At 37.9% G+C, this 12105-nt stretch overlaps 1 protein-coding gene and 1 long non-coding RNA gene across 3 annotated transcripts in view; one reads left to right on the top strand and one right to left on the bottom strand.

Moving 5' to 3' along the window:
• Nucleotides 1–1106: 1106 nt before the first annotated feature.
• On the bottom strand, nt 1107–7225 carry LOC106084156 (uncharacterized). Of its 2 annotated transcripts, none has more exons than XR_009396996.1 (3): nt 7073–7225; nt 6692–6986; nt 1107–1189 (listed from the first exon to the last, which is right to left on the bottom strand). It is a non-coding gene; the product is annotated as an uncharacterized LOC106084156 (long non-coding RNA). The 2 variants fall into 2 exon arrangements; XR_001220760.2 differs by having other exon boundaries at nt 1111–1189; nt 6760–6986.
• Nucleotides 1109–12105, top strand: part of LOC106083984 (calcium-activated potassium channel slowpoke) — a 223715-nt gene continuing 212718 nt past the window's right edge. Inside the window, exon 1 of the mRNA XM_013247445.2 lies at nt 1109–1198. The gene's annotated coding sequence lies outside the window, so the exon portion shown is untranslated. The remainder of the gene's footprint in view (nt 1199–12105) is intronic.

The following is a 12105-nucleotide window of genomic DNA, read 5'->3' as shown; positions in this document are numbered from 1 at the left end:
AGTTTACATTGCTCTCAGTTTTCTTGCCCATTAGCAACCTAAGGGGATTGCTCTCACTTTCTCTGACTCTCTCGTCAAATATGTGTTTATCTCTTTGCTTTGTTTATTTGCCAGAAATTTGAAAAGTCACTCTCTCGACCATAACTAAAACCCAAATAGCAGTCATTGTCTGTTTCAACGTTCAACGGTGCGGATGTGTAATAAAATAAAAAAGTTGTTTATAAAAATACAATAAGTGAAATATAAACATTTCCAAAGGAAAAATGCTTTGCGCAAAAATATAAAGAATTCGCAATAATACACTATCCATATACATAGAAAAACAAAAAACGTTAATGGAAAACAATAAAATTACATTTTCGCATTTACACTTGGTAAAGTGAAAATAAAAAAAAAAATAAAACTAAATACATATTCTCATAAGATTGTGGTAGAGAGAACATCGTCTTGGTTTGGTAAAGTGGAATACGATTAATGATAATACCAGAAAGCGTGTCTCTACTCTTTGCCAGAGTTTCGTTAAAAAGCTTTTATGCCGTGTCCTTTTTTTTGAGAACCAACGCAACTTAATAAAGAAAGAGCTGATAAAAACAAAAATAAAAAAACCCAGCCAAACATTTTGCCGCTTCACCTAGGAAGTTATCATGAAAAATTGTGTTTTTCGCAAGTGCCTTATAAAGTTTTCATTTCCTTTTCTTATTTTACAGAAAATTTAAACAACGCTAAGATAAATAAAAAAACAAAACAAAAAAAAAAAAAACCATACCAATTGTGTTAAATTAAATTATGAACCCTTAATAAAGTGCCATTGTTTTGAAATAATATTAACGAAAAAAGAAAAACGTTTTTTTGTAATCACACAAAAGAAAAAAAAAAGAATCCTTGTGGCTTAAACTCATTTTATTGCATTTTAATTTTATATTTGAAAACAAACACAAAAACAACCAAACCAACAACATCTGCAACATAATCATCAATTCAACAAAACACCACAGCAACAACAACGAGTGTTACAACAAATTACATTCCGACTGGATTTATTTAATGTAAAGAATGGCCTCAAAACTGTAATCAAACACCAAGAGTTCAATTTAAATTCACTCCATTGCCCGCATACGATAATAAAGAACTAAATGTTCAAGTTTTTGGTGTGAATGTTGGCAACAGTGGAGTGGCACGTTGGTTTAGCCTGTAAAAGGTGAGTGTGAATATATAATAAAAACAGATTTTATACAGATTCGAATGCGTTACATTTGGACTACTTTTACACAAAAGTCTAGGGTAAATTATAAAAAATTTAATGCAATAAAAAATGCCAAAAATATTTGAGCTCTAAAAAAATAGCAATTACAAAAACTTAAAACAAAATAATGGATAATCTGATCTAGAATTCAGCTAATGCCAACTACCTTAGGAAAGGTATGTAGAAATGCAACGACGTAGGTCATGTCAAATTATGTGTAAACAAATAAAACAAGTAAAAGCGCTCGGCCGCTCCGAACTTAGGTAACTCACCAACATAATATTGTAGAATATAAACTATCAACTACATCTACAAATGACCGGCTTTTAGGAGCTTCAGTTTAATTTTAATACCGCTCCTTATTGAAGTTCAAAAAAACGTGTCCAAGCTTTAAACGTTTGTTAAACAAAATTGAACAAAGGAATAATTTCCTTAGGGTTACGAATTTGTAATTGATATTAAGGAATTTTTGTCAAATAAATAATTTTATGTAGGTAAAAATATAGTTAAAAGTAAAAAAAATGAACTTTGGTTCAATATTTGCAACCCTTTATAGAGCATTTCGACCTCGAATAACTCAAGTTATATTACTGTCTTTAATACTTCAAATGGCTATGACAGAACATTTTTCCCATTAACCGAACTTAGGATAGATTTCCTGGACCTTCTGTGCTCCTTCTCCAATCTCCGACACCAAGTTTGGAGATGTCTTTCACCACTTGATCTTTTCATCGGAGTTTTGCCTGTCCCGGCTTGTTTGTACCAAAGTGCTTGCCTTCAAAATTCTACCAATTAAAATTAAACATCAAACCGATGACTTTGGTGCAGGCACATCCTCCTGCAGAGACAAAGAAGGAAATCTGGTAACTGACACAGATAACATGCTGAGGATATGGAAAGAACATTTTATCAAACTACTAGTGTCCGACTTTGGCGGCGAAGAGGATACCGCAGAACCAATCCCTTATGATGGTATAGAATATTTACCTCCTAGTCAGAATGAGGTCCAAGTAGCAGTGACCCGACTAAAAAGCAACAAGGCAGCAGGAGCCGACGGGTTACCCGCTGAACTATTTAAGACCGGAGGCGACACGCTGATAAGGCGTATCAGCTTATCTGCGCAATATGGCTAGAATAACGCATACCCGATGATTGGAACCTCAGCATATGTCCCGTACACAAGAAAGGAGACAAGACGGAATGTGCCAACTACAGAGGAATTAGTCTCCTCCCCATCGCATACAAGATACTCCCGAACGTACTGTGCGAAAGATTAAAACCTAAAGTCGATGAGATAGTTGGGCCCTATCAATCCTAGACCAGATATTCACACTGCGCTAAATCCTGGAAAAGACCCGAGAAGGACAAATCAATACCTACCATCTCTTTGTTGTCTACAAAGTCGCCTTCGATACTCCTTTACGTACAAAGGTATTTTAAGCCATGTCTGAGTATGGTATCCCTGCAAAATTAATAAGACTCTGCAGGATGACACAGAAGTTCGAGGCGCTTGGAACGCTATTCTACGTTCGGCTAGTGGAACAAATATTCTGTCATAGCCAATTAAAGTAAAGTAAGCTTGCCTTCAAAAGTTTTCTTCGCTGAAGCGACAACATGATTTAGCCAACTCAACCATTGTATTTTGATAGGTTCAACTATGCTTACGTTGTCATACAGCTTATACAGTTCGTGGTTCATACGACGCCGATATTTTCCATCAATGCAAGCACTGCGTCGTCTGCTTTCACAAAAACCTATGCCTAGGAACCATATAACAATATGGTTAGTATCAGTATCTGGTAAAGTGTAGTTTTTGTCTGTCTTAATCCAAATTTGCATCTGTTTACCAATATTATTCTTAGCTTTATTTCAAAACTGGTATCATTCGTTTCAGTTACGGCGGTGCAGGTGTAGATAAAGTTGCTGACTATCCCAAAGTTGTGGTTCTGAACATTCTTCATTTTTTTTATCTGCTCGGGTGTACAAGATTTCGATTCTTTCAAAGGCCGCATTTACTTATTCCCATGATATCGATGACGTCGTCATAGGCGAGTAGTATGTGTTCTCTTGTGAGTAGTATGCCATATGTATTCACATATGCATCTCGTATAATCTTCTCCAGCAGATCAATAAAGAGATCGCATAGTTTGCCTTCTGCCTGTCTGAAACCTTGTTTGGAATTGAATGGTACGGAGAGATTCTTTCCTATTCTTACTGCAGAAGGTGTACAGCAAGCGTCATCCTGCAGAGTCGTATAAATTTTGCGGGGATACCAAACTCAGACATGGCTTCAAATACCATTTAACATATAGGGCTGTTAAAAGCGGCTTTATAGTCAATGAAGAGATGGTGGGAGTTAACCTCTAATTCTCTGGTCTTTTGGAGGATTTGAAGCAATCTGAATATCTAGTCTATGGTAGCTTAACCAGGTCTAAAGATGCATTGATAGGCCGAATTATCTCATTGACTCTAGGTTTTAGAAGACTTGACTCTAGGTTTAAGGAGACTTATTCCTCTGCAGTTGGCACATTCTGTCTTGTCTCCTTTCTTCTGTACGGGACATATTAAGCATTTTTCTAGCTAGATCGCGAAGATGAGCTCATGTGTCGCCTCCAGTCTTAAACAGTTCAGCGGGAAACCCATCAGCTCCTGCTGACTTGTTGCTCTTTAGTCGGGTTAATGTTACTTGGATCTCATTCTGACCAGGAGGTAAACATTCTATAACTTTATCAGGGATGGGTTATGCGTAGAAATGGGCGATGGGTAAATACCCAAAAGTTATTTACCCGGTAAATTGATTAATTCCCGGGCATTTACCCATTTATACCCAAAAGCTGGGTATTTATAATTTTGCAGATATCTTGGATATAAAAACATTTTTCAAAAAATTTTTGATGATTTCGTATTCTTTGTATATAAACCTGTTCTACTGATCTCATAAAATCGGATTTTAGTTCTATATAGCCGCTATATAGACCGATCTCCAGACTTAAAGTCTTGAGGCAATAAATTGGTAAAATTGGTGAACATTTTTTCATCCGATTTCGTTTTGGCACAGCGAGTTCTGGTAGACCCCTATTCATTTCTGTGAATTGTGAAATGAAGTGCGGTTCTGATCGGACTATATTTGAATATAGCTGCCTTTGACCGACCACCCGATCTCCCGATATAGGATATTGAGGCCATAAAATATCCATTTATTATCGGAATTCGAATCAATTTGGTATAGTGTGTTCTGGTAGACCCCTACCCACTCCTGTCAAATGTGGTACAGATCGGACCATATTTGGATATACCGTATTTACCCGGTAGAAACCCACCTCTAGTTATGCGGTATCCTCTTCGCCGCTATCGCACAGTGGTGGCACTTGTATGGGAAGATGTGACAAAAATAATAAACATTGATATTTCCGCCTGAAATTTTTATTTAAAATATACAAAATGGTGTTAATCCTCTCACTGTAACCCGCGAAAATGGGAGCTATGTGCAGTGGTGGAAAAAATCATAGGGATAATAGTTACTAAGAATAATATTGCACAAAAAGAGTAAGAAAACATGATTACTTCCGTATAAGGGTGAACCTGGGAAAAACAAATGGCTACTACTCATTCACATGCTTTTTTGCAATATTCACTTCGTAAATTGAAGAATTAGTACCTAAATATGATTGACTAAGTTCACAAAACTGTAAAAGAGAAAAAAAAACATAAAAACGATAAAGGAAGTGATAAATTTTTGTTTTTTCACCTATCAGAGGTTTTCAATAAGGTTTAGGTCCCAAGATAGCGATGGGCCTTCCAAACTCGGTGAAGAAAGCTCTAGGAACTAAAGTTCCGTTAGTCTGGAAGAGTGTTTTGAGTCGTTAATTTACATGAACTGTCACTTAAGTGGCTTTTTCCTCAGTAAATGGAAGCTTTTTATTCCCTCAGCTATAGTCGTAATCCACAACATAAATTTTGTCCTTAATCCAGAAAATGGGATACGCCACCATCTTTCACGGCCTTCCATTAGCACCTAGCTCAGTCATAATCATAAATCACTTTTTTGGTTTTTGTAAACGGGCGCCACCACTGTGCATCGTCGGATAGCAGCAGCTGGGAAAAATATTCTTTCGATATCCCAAGCACACTATCTGTATCAGTTACCAGATTTCCTTCTTTGTCTCTGCAGGAGGATGTGCCTGCACCAAAGCCATCGATTTGTTGTTTGATTCTTTGGTAAAATTTCCAGACTTCATATCCGTAATTTAGGTTAGGTTAGGTTTAAGTGGCAGTCTGCCATCACACTCACGTAGACGTTTTCGTCCATTGTGATACCACAGGAACACAAGAAGGAAGATGTCTTCTAGTTTCTACCGTTGAACCATCCAGATCGTTTTAAAAAGCCCAATAACTTGCGAATATTCACATCCGCTAAATCAGACAGGTTCTCAAAGAAATGAGAACCTAAAGTGGAACTCCTTCTGACTGCTAGTGCGGGACACACACGGAAGGTGTTCTATAGTCTCTTCTTCGATGTCCTCACAGCTTTTGCAAAAGTCGTTGCTGGCAACCTTCAGTCTGTCAGCATGTTTACCGATTAGACAGTGACCTGTCATGACGGACACAATGATTGAGACGTCTGTCCTAGCCAATGAAAGCAAAGCAGTAGATCTCTTCAATATTAGGCCACATGGTTTTGGGATGCTCACAGTCCCCTCTTTGTGACCATCTATCATTCGTTATACTTCATGGTCCTAAAAACTTAGCTTACATGTCGCTAAATGGCATACCCACAGATTCCAGTATCCCTGGAATGTGTAGGATAGCTCCTAGTCTCGCAAGCTCGTACGCTTTACTGTTCCCTGGCATATCTCTATGGCCTGACACTCAGAACAGGTGAACGGTTCAAAGTTCAGCCATCTCCTTGAGAGATTTGCGACAGTCGAGGGCGGTATTTGTGTTCAGAAATACGTTCTCCAGGCATTTAATGGCTGCCTGGCTGTGTGGGAAGATATTTATGCCAATCGTCGTAATGACATTATATCTTAGCCATTCTACCACTTCCTTAATTGCAAGGATCACTGCTTAATACACACTGCAGTGGTCGGGTAACCTTTTCGATATGACCAGTTCTAGATCTTTAGAGCATACCACCATACCACCTGGTCGTTTAGTTTGGAACCATCCGTAAAGAAGTCTATATAACAACTGTGACAACTGCAGTATATACCCAATGCATGGCATGCGGCCTAACCTTTGCCAATGGTGTATGGGGCTAGAGTTGCCTTTTTTGCCCTTTCCAAAATGTTGGATTTGAAGTTCAATTTCCTGTCCAACAAAACACCCAGGTATTTTGCTATTTCTGTAAAACCTGTGCTCCATCCATTGCATGATGGAGCACATTGCTACACATCCCCTTATGTACATTCAATACTTAAGGATTATTTAAATTTGAGGACGGTATACCTGTAGTTAAAACATTTTTAAAGCTGCTTTGAACATACAAACATTTCGATCCTAGATCATGGACGTACCAACATGACTCGGCACCGTTCGTTCTGTACTTCATTTCATTCACATCGCGGCTATCCAATTCGCCAGATGCCAATCCAATGAACTTTTCTTTTTCGGCCATTTAAGAGAGCAAGGTAAGAACCAAATAATATGCCATTATGGATGCGCTGAGGAAAGTCATTGTTAGACCGACTCAGAGCAATAGTCAAGGCAAAAGGTAGTTATATCGACCAAAAGAGAATGGATTCTAAAATGTTGAATGCTTCCATTAATTTTTCTCATTTGAAACAAAAAAATCGCTGTATGAGACAGCGTATGAAAGATGTAATTTACCGATCACGATCTTGGTAGTTGTAAAAAGCTAAGGCGATTTAGCGATGTTCGTGTGAATGTCTGTGCGTCGAAATCATGCTATATTGATTTAAAATTAAGCTTTCAAGTTGATTTTTCGATTTGACTTCTTTAGGGTACAGAATGGAAATGAAATATGAAGTTCGACAGAAAAGAGAAAGATGAAATTGGACAGAAAAAAGAAAATGTTTATTTTAGCTCCTTTTCCAAATATGTCAATAATGGTGTAGTCTAAGTTAGAAATTTTCGATATTTCTAATAATAAATATCGAAATATGTCAGTTGGAAGTCATGAGAGAAATCATTATAAATTTTGCACAAAATGTAACTTTGCCGATGGCATTCGAAGGAAAAATATTGATTGATGTTCACACAAAAACTAAAATATCGATAGCGCCATCGATATTTTGCCAGCTCTAGTCTAGGTCCAGTTTTCGGTATAATTACTAAATATATAAACCGAACTACCATTTGTTCCAAGGATGATACACACAAGTGATTTTGCATTCATGTTGTGCAGTACATTAATATATAAACCCAGATTTGTTTTGGTGTAGACTTAAGTTCGTGAAAATCCATGGTGGTGGGTATAGAAATATTCGGACCGGCCAAACCCAACGGCGTTCTTACTTGTTTTATTCTAATTTATATATAAAATAGCTTTTACCACATCTATATAATTCAGAGATATTCCAATACAAAACATGATAAAAAATTTTTACCACAAACTTGTTTTGTAGTTGACTATGCTAACTATAGAAGAATAAAAAAAGCAAAAATTATGAAATAAATACTTTGTAAGGCTCTTTTCCCTTTAAAATTCACACTTATTTTATTTTACGAAAATTTTCAAATGTTTCACCACAATAGAACGAAATTAAACGGCAAACCATATTTAAGGTGTGGTCTTGTTTAGTGATACCTACGTCAACAATACAAAGTAAAATCAAATAAAATTGACACATATTTTTTGTAAGTGAATCTGATACGCAGAATTCGCATTTATGCAGTAACAACACAAGGAGCTTAAATTGTTATGAAATATGTAGGCAAATTTTTTTACTACTTGAATAGTATTACTCACTCCTTTGTATGTATTTGTGAACAAAGATATACGTTAGATCTAATAATCCAATTATGAATGTGGAAAAGAAATATGTATGATTGAAATTATCTAATTAATAGTCTAGGATTTAATATGGCTATGTGCTATAGACATGTAACATACACTACTTACGAATGCCTATGTATTCGTCAATAAAAAGAAGAGTTTAACAAAAGGAAAAAGGAAAATGATTCATAGGTTTTTATAGCAAATATATTAGGGTGTCTATTAATTTTTAACAAATTCATCGTGTAGTGTTTAATATCTTGAATTGTATTATTATTATTATTTTTTTTTTGTTTTAATATTTTGGTTTCCTGAGGTTTATATAAATAGTTTTATATTTTAATTAACATATGTATGTTGTATAAGGTCTGTTGATGGTCTCGGATTTCACTTACTTCACCTCTCAGAGCAACTAAAGGAAGTGCGAAGTTGTTGCTTAGTTATTTGACCCCTTACCTGTTGTAGTTCTCTGGACTGCCGTAAAGGTGTACCTGCAAAAAGCCACGAAAAATCAAGACTAAATGCATTTGCCATATGTGCTGTAGGAGAAGAGCGTATTTTTATTAATATATATTTAATATATGTGCTGTAGTTTAACCACATGTTTCAGTATGTACGTGCTATGAACTTTATCCATATGTTTCCGCATGTGTGTTCCATGAGCATAGCGCTGGCTCTGATCAAAAAAGTTCATATTGATACTAACACTCGTTTTTCACATTCAATATGTCTTAGACGATCTTTCACATAAGCAAAAATCGCATGCCATCTGGTAGCACCCATATCTCTTGCGGTATTATCAAACCATCCCTGAACCGCTTCCGCTTTGCTTCGAGGGATATCCCTGCCGGGTGTATATCCGCTTGTTGATAAAAAGTACTGTATCCCTATTTCTGACAGAACCGATTGGGAGTATGATACGATACAGATGATTTCAAAATAGACGACCAAGTGGGCGTTGGCGTATACTCTGAAGAACTAGGACTGGCTATGTTGAGAAAGTTATCCGACCACTGTAGTAGTGTTTCAAGCGGAGATCCTTGCAATTGGCATGTACTCTGAAAAACTAGGACTGGCTATATTGAGAAAGTTATCCGACCACTGCAGTAGTGTTTCAAGCGGAGATTCTTGCAACTGGCATGTACTCTGAAGAACTAGGACTGGCTATATTGAGAAAGTTATCCGAACACTGTAGTGTGCTCAAGCGGAGATCTTAAAGAAGAAGAAGTGTAATGGCCAAGATATAATGTCCTAGTGAGGATTGGCATATATATCTTCTCAGACAGCCAGGCAGCCATTAAAACTCTGGGCAACATATTGTATTTCTGAATTCGAAAACCGCCCTCTACTGTAGCAGATCTCTCAACGAGATGGTTGAACAGTTCAAAATTCACTTGTTTTGGTTTTGGGGCCGCAGAGATACCCCAGGGAATTGTAGAGCAGACGAACGTGCGAGATTAGGAACAACCTTACACATTCCAGGCGAACTGGAATCTGTGCGTATGCCTCTATCAACATGTAAGCTAAGTCTTCAGGATCGGGCCCAAAGGGCAACTAATGACAGATGGTCATAAATTGGGGGTTGTCAAAACTAAAAAATTATGTAGCCCAATAAAGACTTGAAGAGGTCTACCGCCTTTGTGTCGCTAGATAGAACTGAGATTCTCAGTCATTGTGGTCGTCATGACAGATCATGACAGTGTGATCGGTAGTGAAGGTAGCAAGTAACGACTTCTACAGAAGCTGTGAGGAAGTCGAGGAAGAAGAGGCTACTGAACATCTGCAGTGTGTGTGTATTCCGGCCTGGCAGTCAGAAGGAGTTCCACTTTAAGTCATCATTACATTGAGAACTTGTTTGATTTTGCAGATGCGAACATTCACAAGTTGTTGGGCTTTTTAAAGCGATCTGGATGTTTCAACGGTATCCCTTCTACTGTTTCTATGGTATCACAAGGAACGAAAACCTCTAAGTGAGTGTGATGACAGACTACCACTTAAACCTAACCTAACCTAATCTATATCCCATGTCCATGTCCATCCTTAAGTCGCCATCTTATTCACCCGAAGCTGGATGGTCGAGGGCCAATGGGCTTGACATAAAGCCCAAGAAAAACTGAGGGGCCATGAGGGAGTTAAATACGCTTTACTCCTGCCGCAATTCGATAGAAGGTTTCGACTTTGTGCATTCTTCTGTTCTACTGGGTGATGGAGATGCGGCGTGGTGGCAAGCTATATACAGCGCCACTGGTTGTATTCCAAGTGAGTGATTTCTTATTGATGGGATGGACGTCGTTTTTCCGAAAATACATTTCTTGGCTTCCAAAGTCGCGGTGCCCTTGCCGGGACATCTTATAAAGACGGATGCTTCTTCATCGAAATTGTTGGAATCAGGGAATTTTGTTGGCTTCTGGACGGGTGCATCGTATTTCAGTCGCAGGTCTTCGCGGTCACGATATACGTTAACTGTCAGTCGCTAAAGGCTCTAGCGTCTGGCCAAGTAAGGTGAAAGGTGGATGGAAAATGCAAAGAATTTTTTCAAACCATAGGAAAACTGTCAGGAATAGGACGCTGATTGCCGCAGTGTGCGCTTCGATATCAATGACGCCTTCCGCGATGATGTCGCTTATTATGGGGCTGAGGAAGCATGACTTATAGGAGTCCTGACTGGTCTTTGCAACTTCAGATCTTTGACATCGGACTGCACCAGAAAGAGGTTAACATCAATAGGATGTATGTGACGACAAGGAAAAGTCGTAGAAGGTCAAGTATCCATTGTGCCACTGAACCGCTATTGCGAAGAAAAGACACAGGATCATGGGCGTACACTTCTTTCCGTGCCTGGATTCCACTTAGTTATTTTGTCATTCTGGATGTCTATAAAGGACTGAATTGGTTGACTGTTGTTTTCTTATCTCTCTGATATGCGAACGAGGTGTGTTTTGCAAAGGATGTGCTGCTTTTTCTCATTTGTTTGAAATATTTGCGGTATTTTTTCCATTCCTTTTGTCTAGCCACATTCTTGTCGTTTGGAGTTAGCTATTTGTAGTATAGAGTTTTACCTGTTCTATATATAGAGTGAAGGTTTATCGGCATCATTTCACCTATGACTGCGGTTGCGGTCGCTAAGAGCTACAGTTCTCTGTACTGAAAAAACTGATTGGTCCTTGGCAGTATGCAGCTATTTACATTTTCAGCGGCGTCGTCTGCGTATTCAACTAAAAATTTGTCACTGTGTCATCTCTGATCGCGTCAAAGTTGACATCCAGTTGTCCGGTCCCAGTATGGAAGCCTGCACAGTTCCTGGTGTGAGTTCAATACGAGTTTGTTATTTCCTTAGATTAATTTTTTATCATTTGATCTGATGGTTACATTAAAGATCTCACCAAGTGTCCGGAAGGCGTTTGCCTGAGAAGATTATTGTCCTGCCTATTAGAGCTGGCAAACTATCGATATTCGCAACATTCGATATATCTAATAATAAATATCGATAATATCGTTAATTTCCTATCACCTATATTTAAAACGAAAATGAGAAGTAACAAGTAAGAGTGTGCTTAGTTCGGCAGGGCCGAATCTTGGATACCCTCCACCATGAATAGCATTTGTCCAGAATAATGAATAAGAACGGTTATGCTATTGTAGCTACATCAAGTTGTAGTCCGATTCGGACCATAAATGAATTGGATGCTAAACATTGTAGAAGTCATTGTGTAATATTTCAGTCCATTCGGATAAGAATTGCACCTTTTAGCTCTAGAAGCAAAATCGCAAGATCGGTTAAATGGGAGCTATATCAAGCTATAGATGGGAGCTGTATCAAGATAGATTCAGACCATATTTCACATGTATGTTGAAGATCATAGGAGAAGCCGTTGTACAAAATTTCCGGCAAGTTGGATAAAAA

The sequence above is a fragment of the Stomoxys calcitrans genome, chromosome 2, assembly GCF_963082655.1.
Source record: "Stomoxys calcitrans chromosome 2, idStoCalc2.1, whole genome shotgun sequence".
Lineage (NCBI taxonomy): Eukaryota > Metazoa > Arthropoda > Insecta > Diptera > Muscidae > Stomoxys > Stomoxys calcitrans.
The sequence above is the reverse complement of the archived record's forward strand: the minus strand, read 5'-3'. Positions and strand labels throughout refer to the sequence as shown.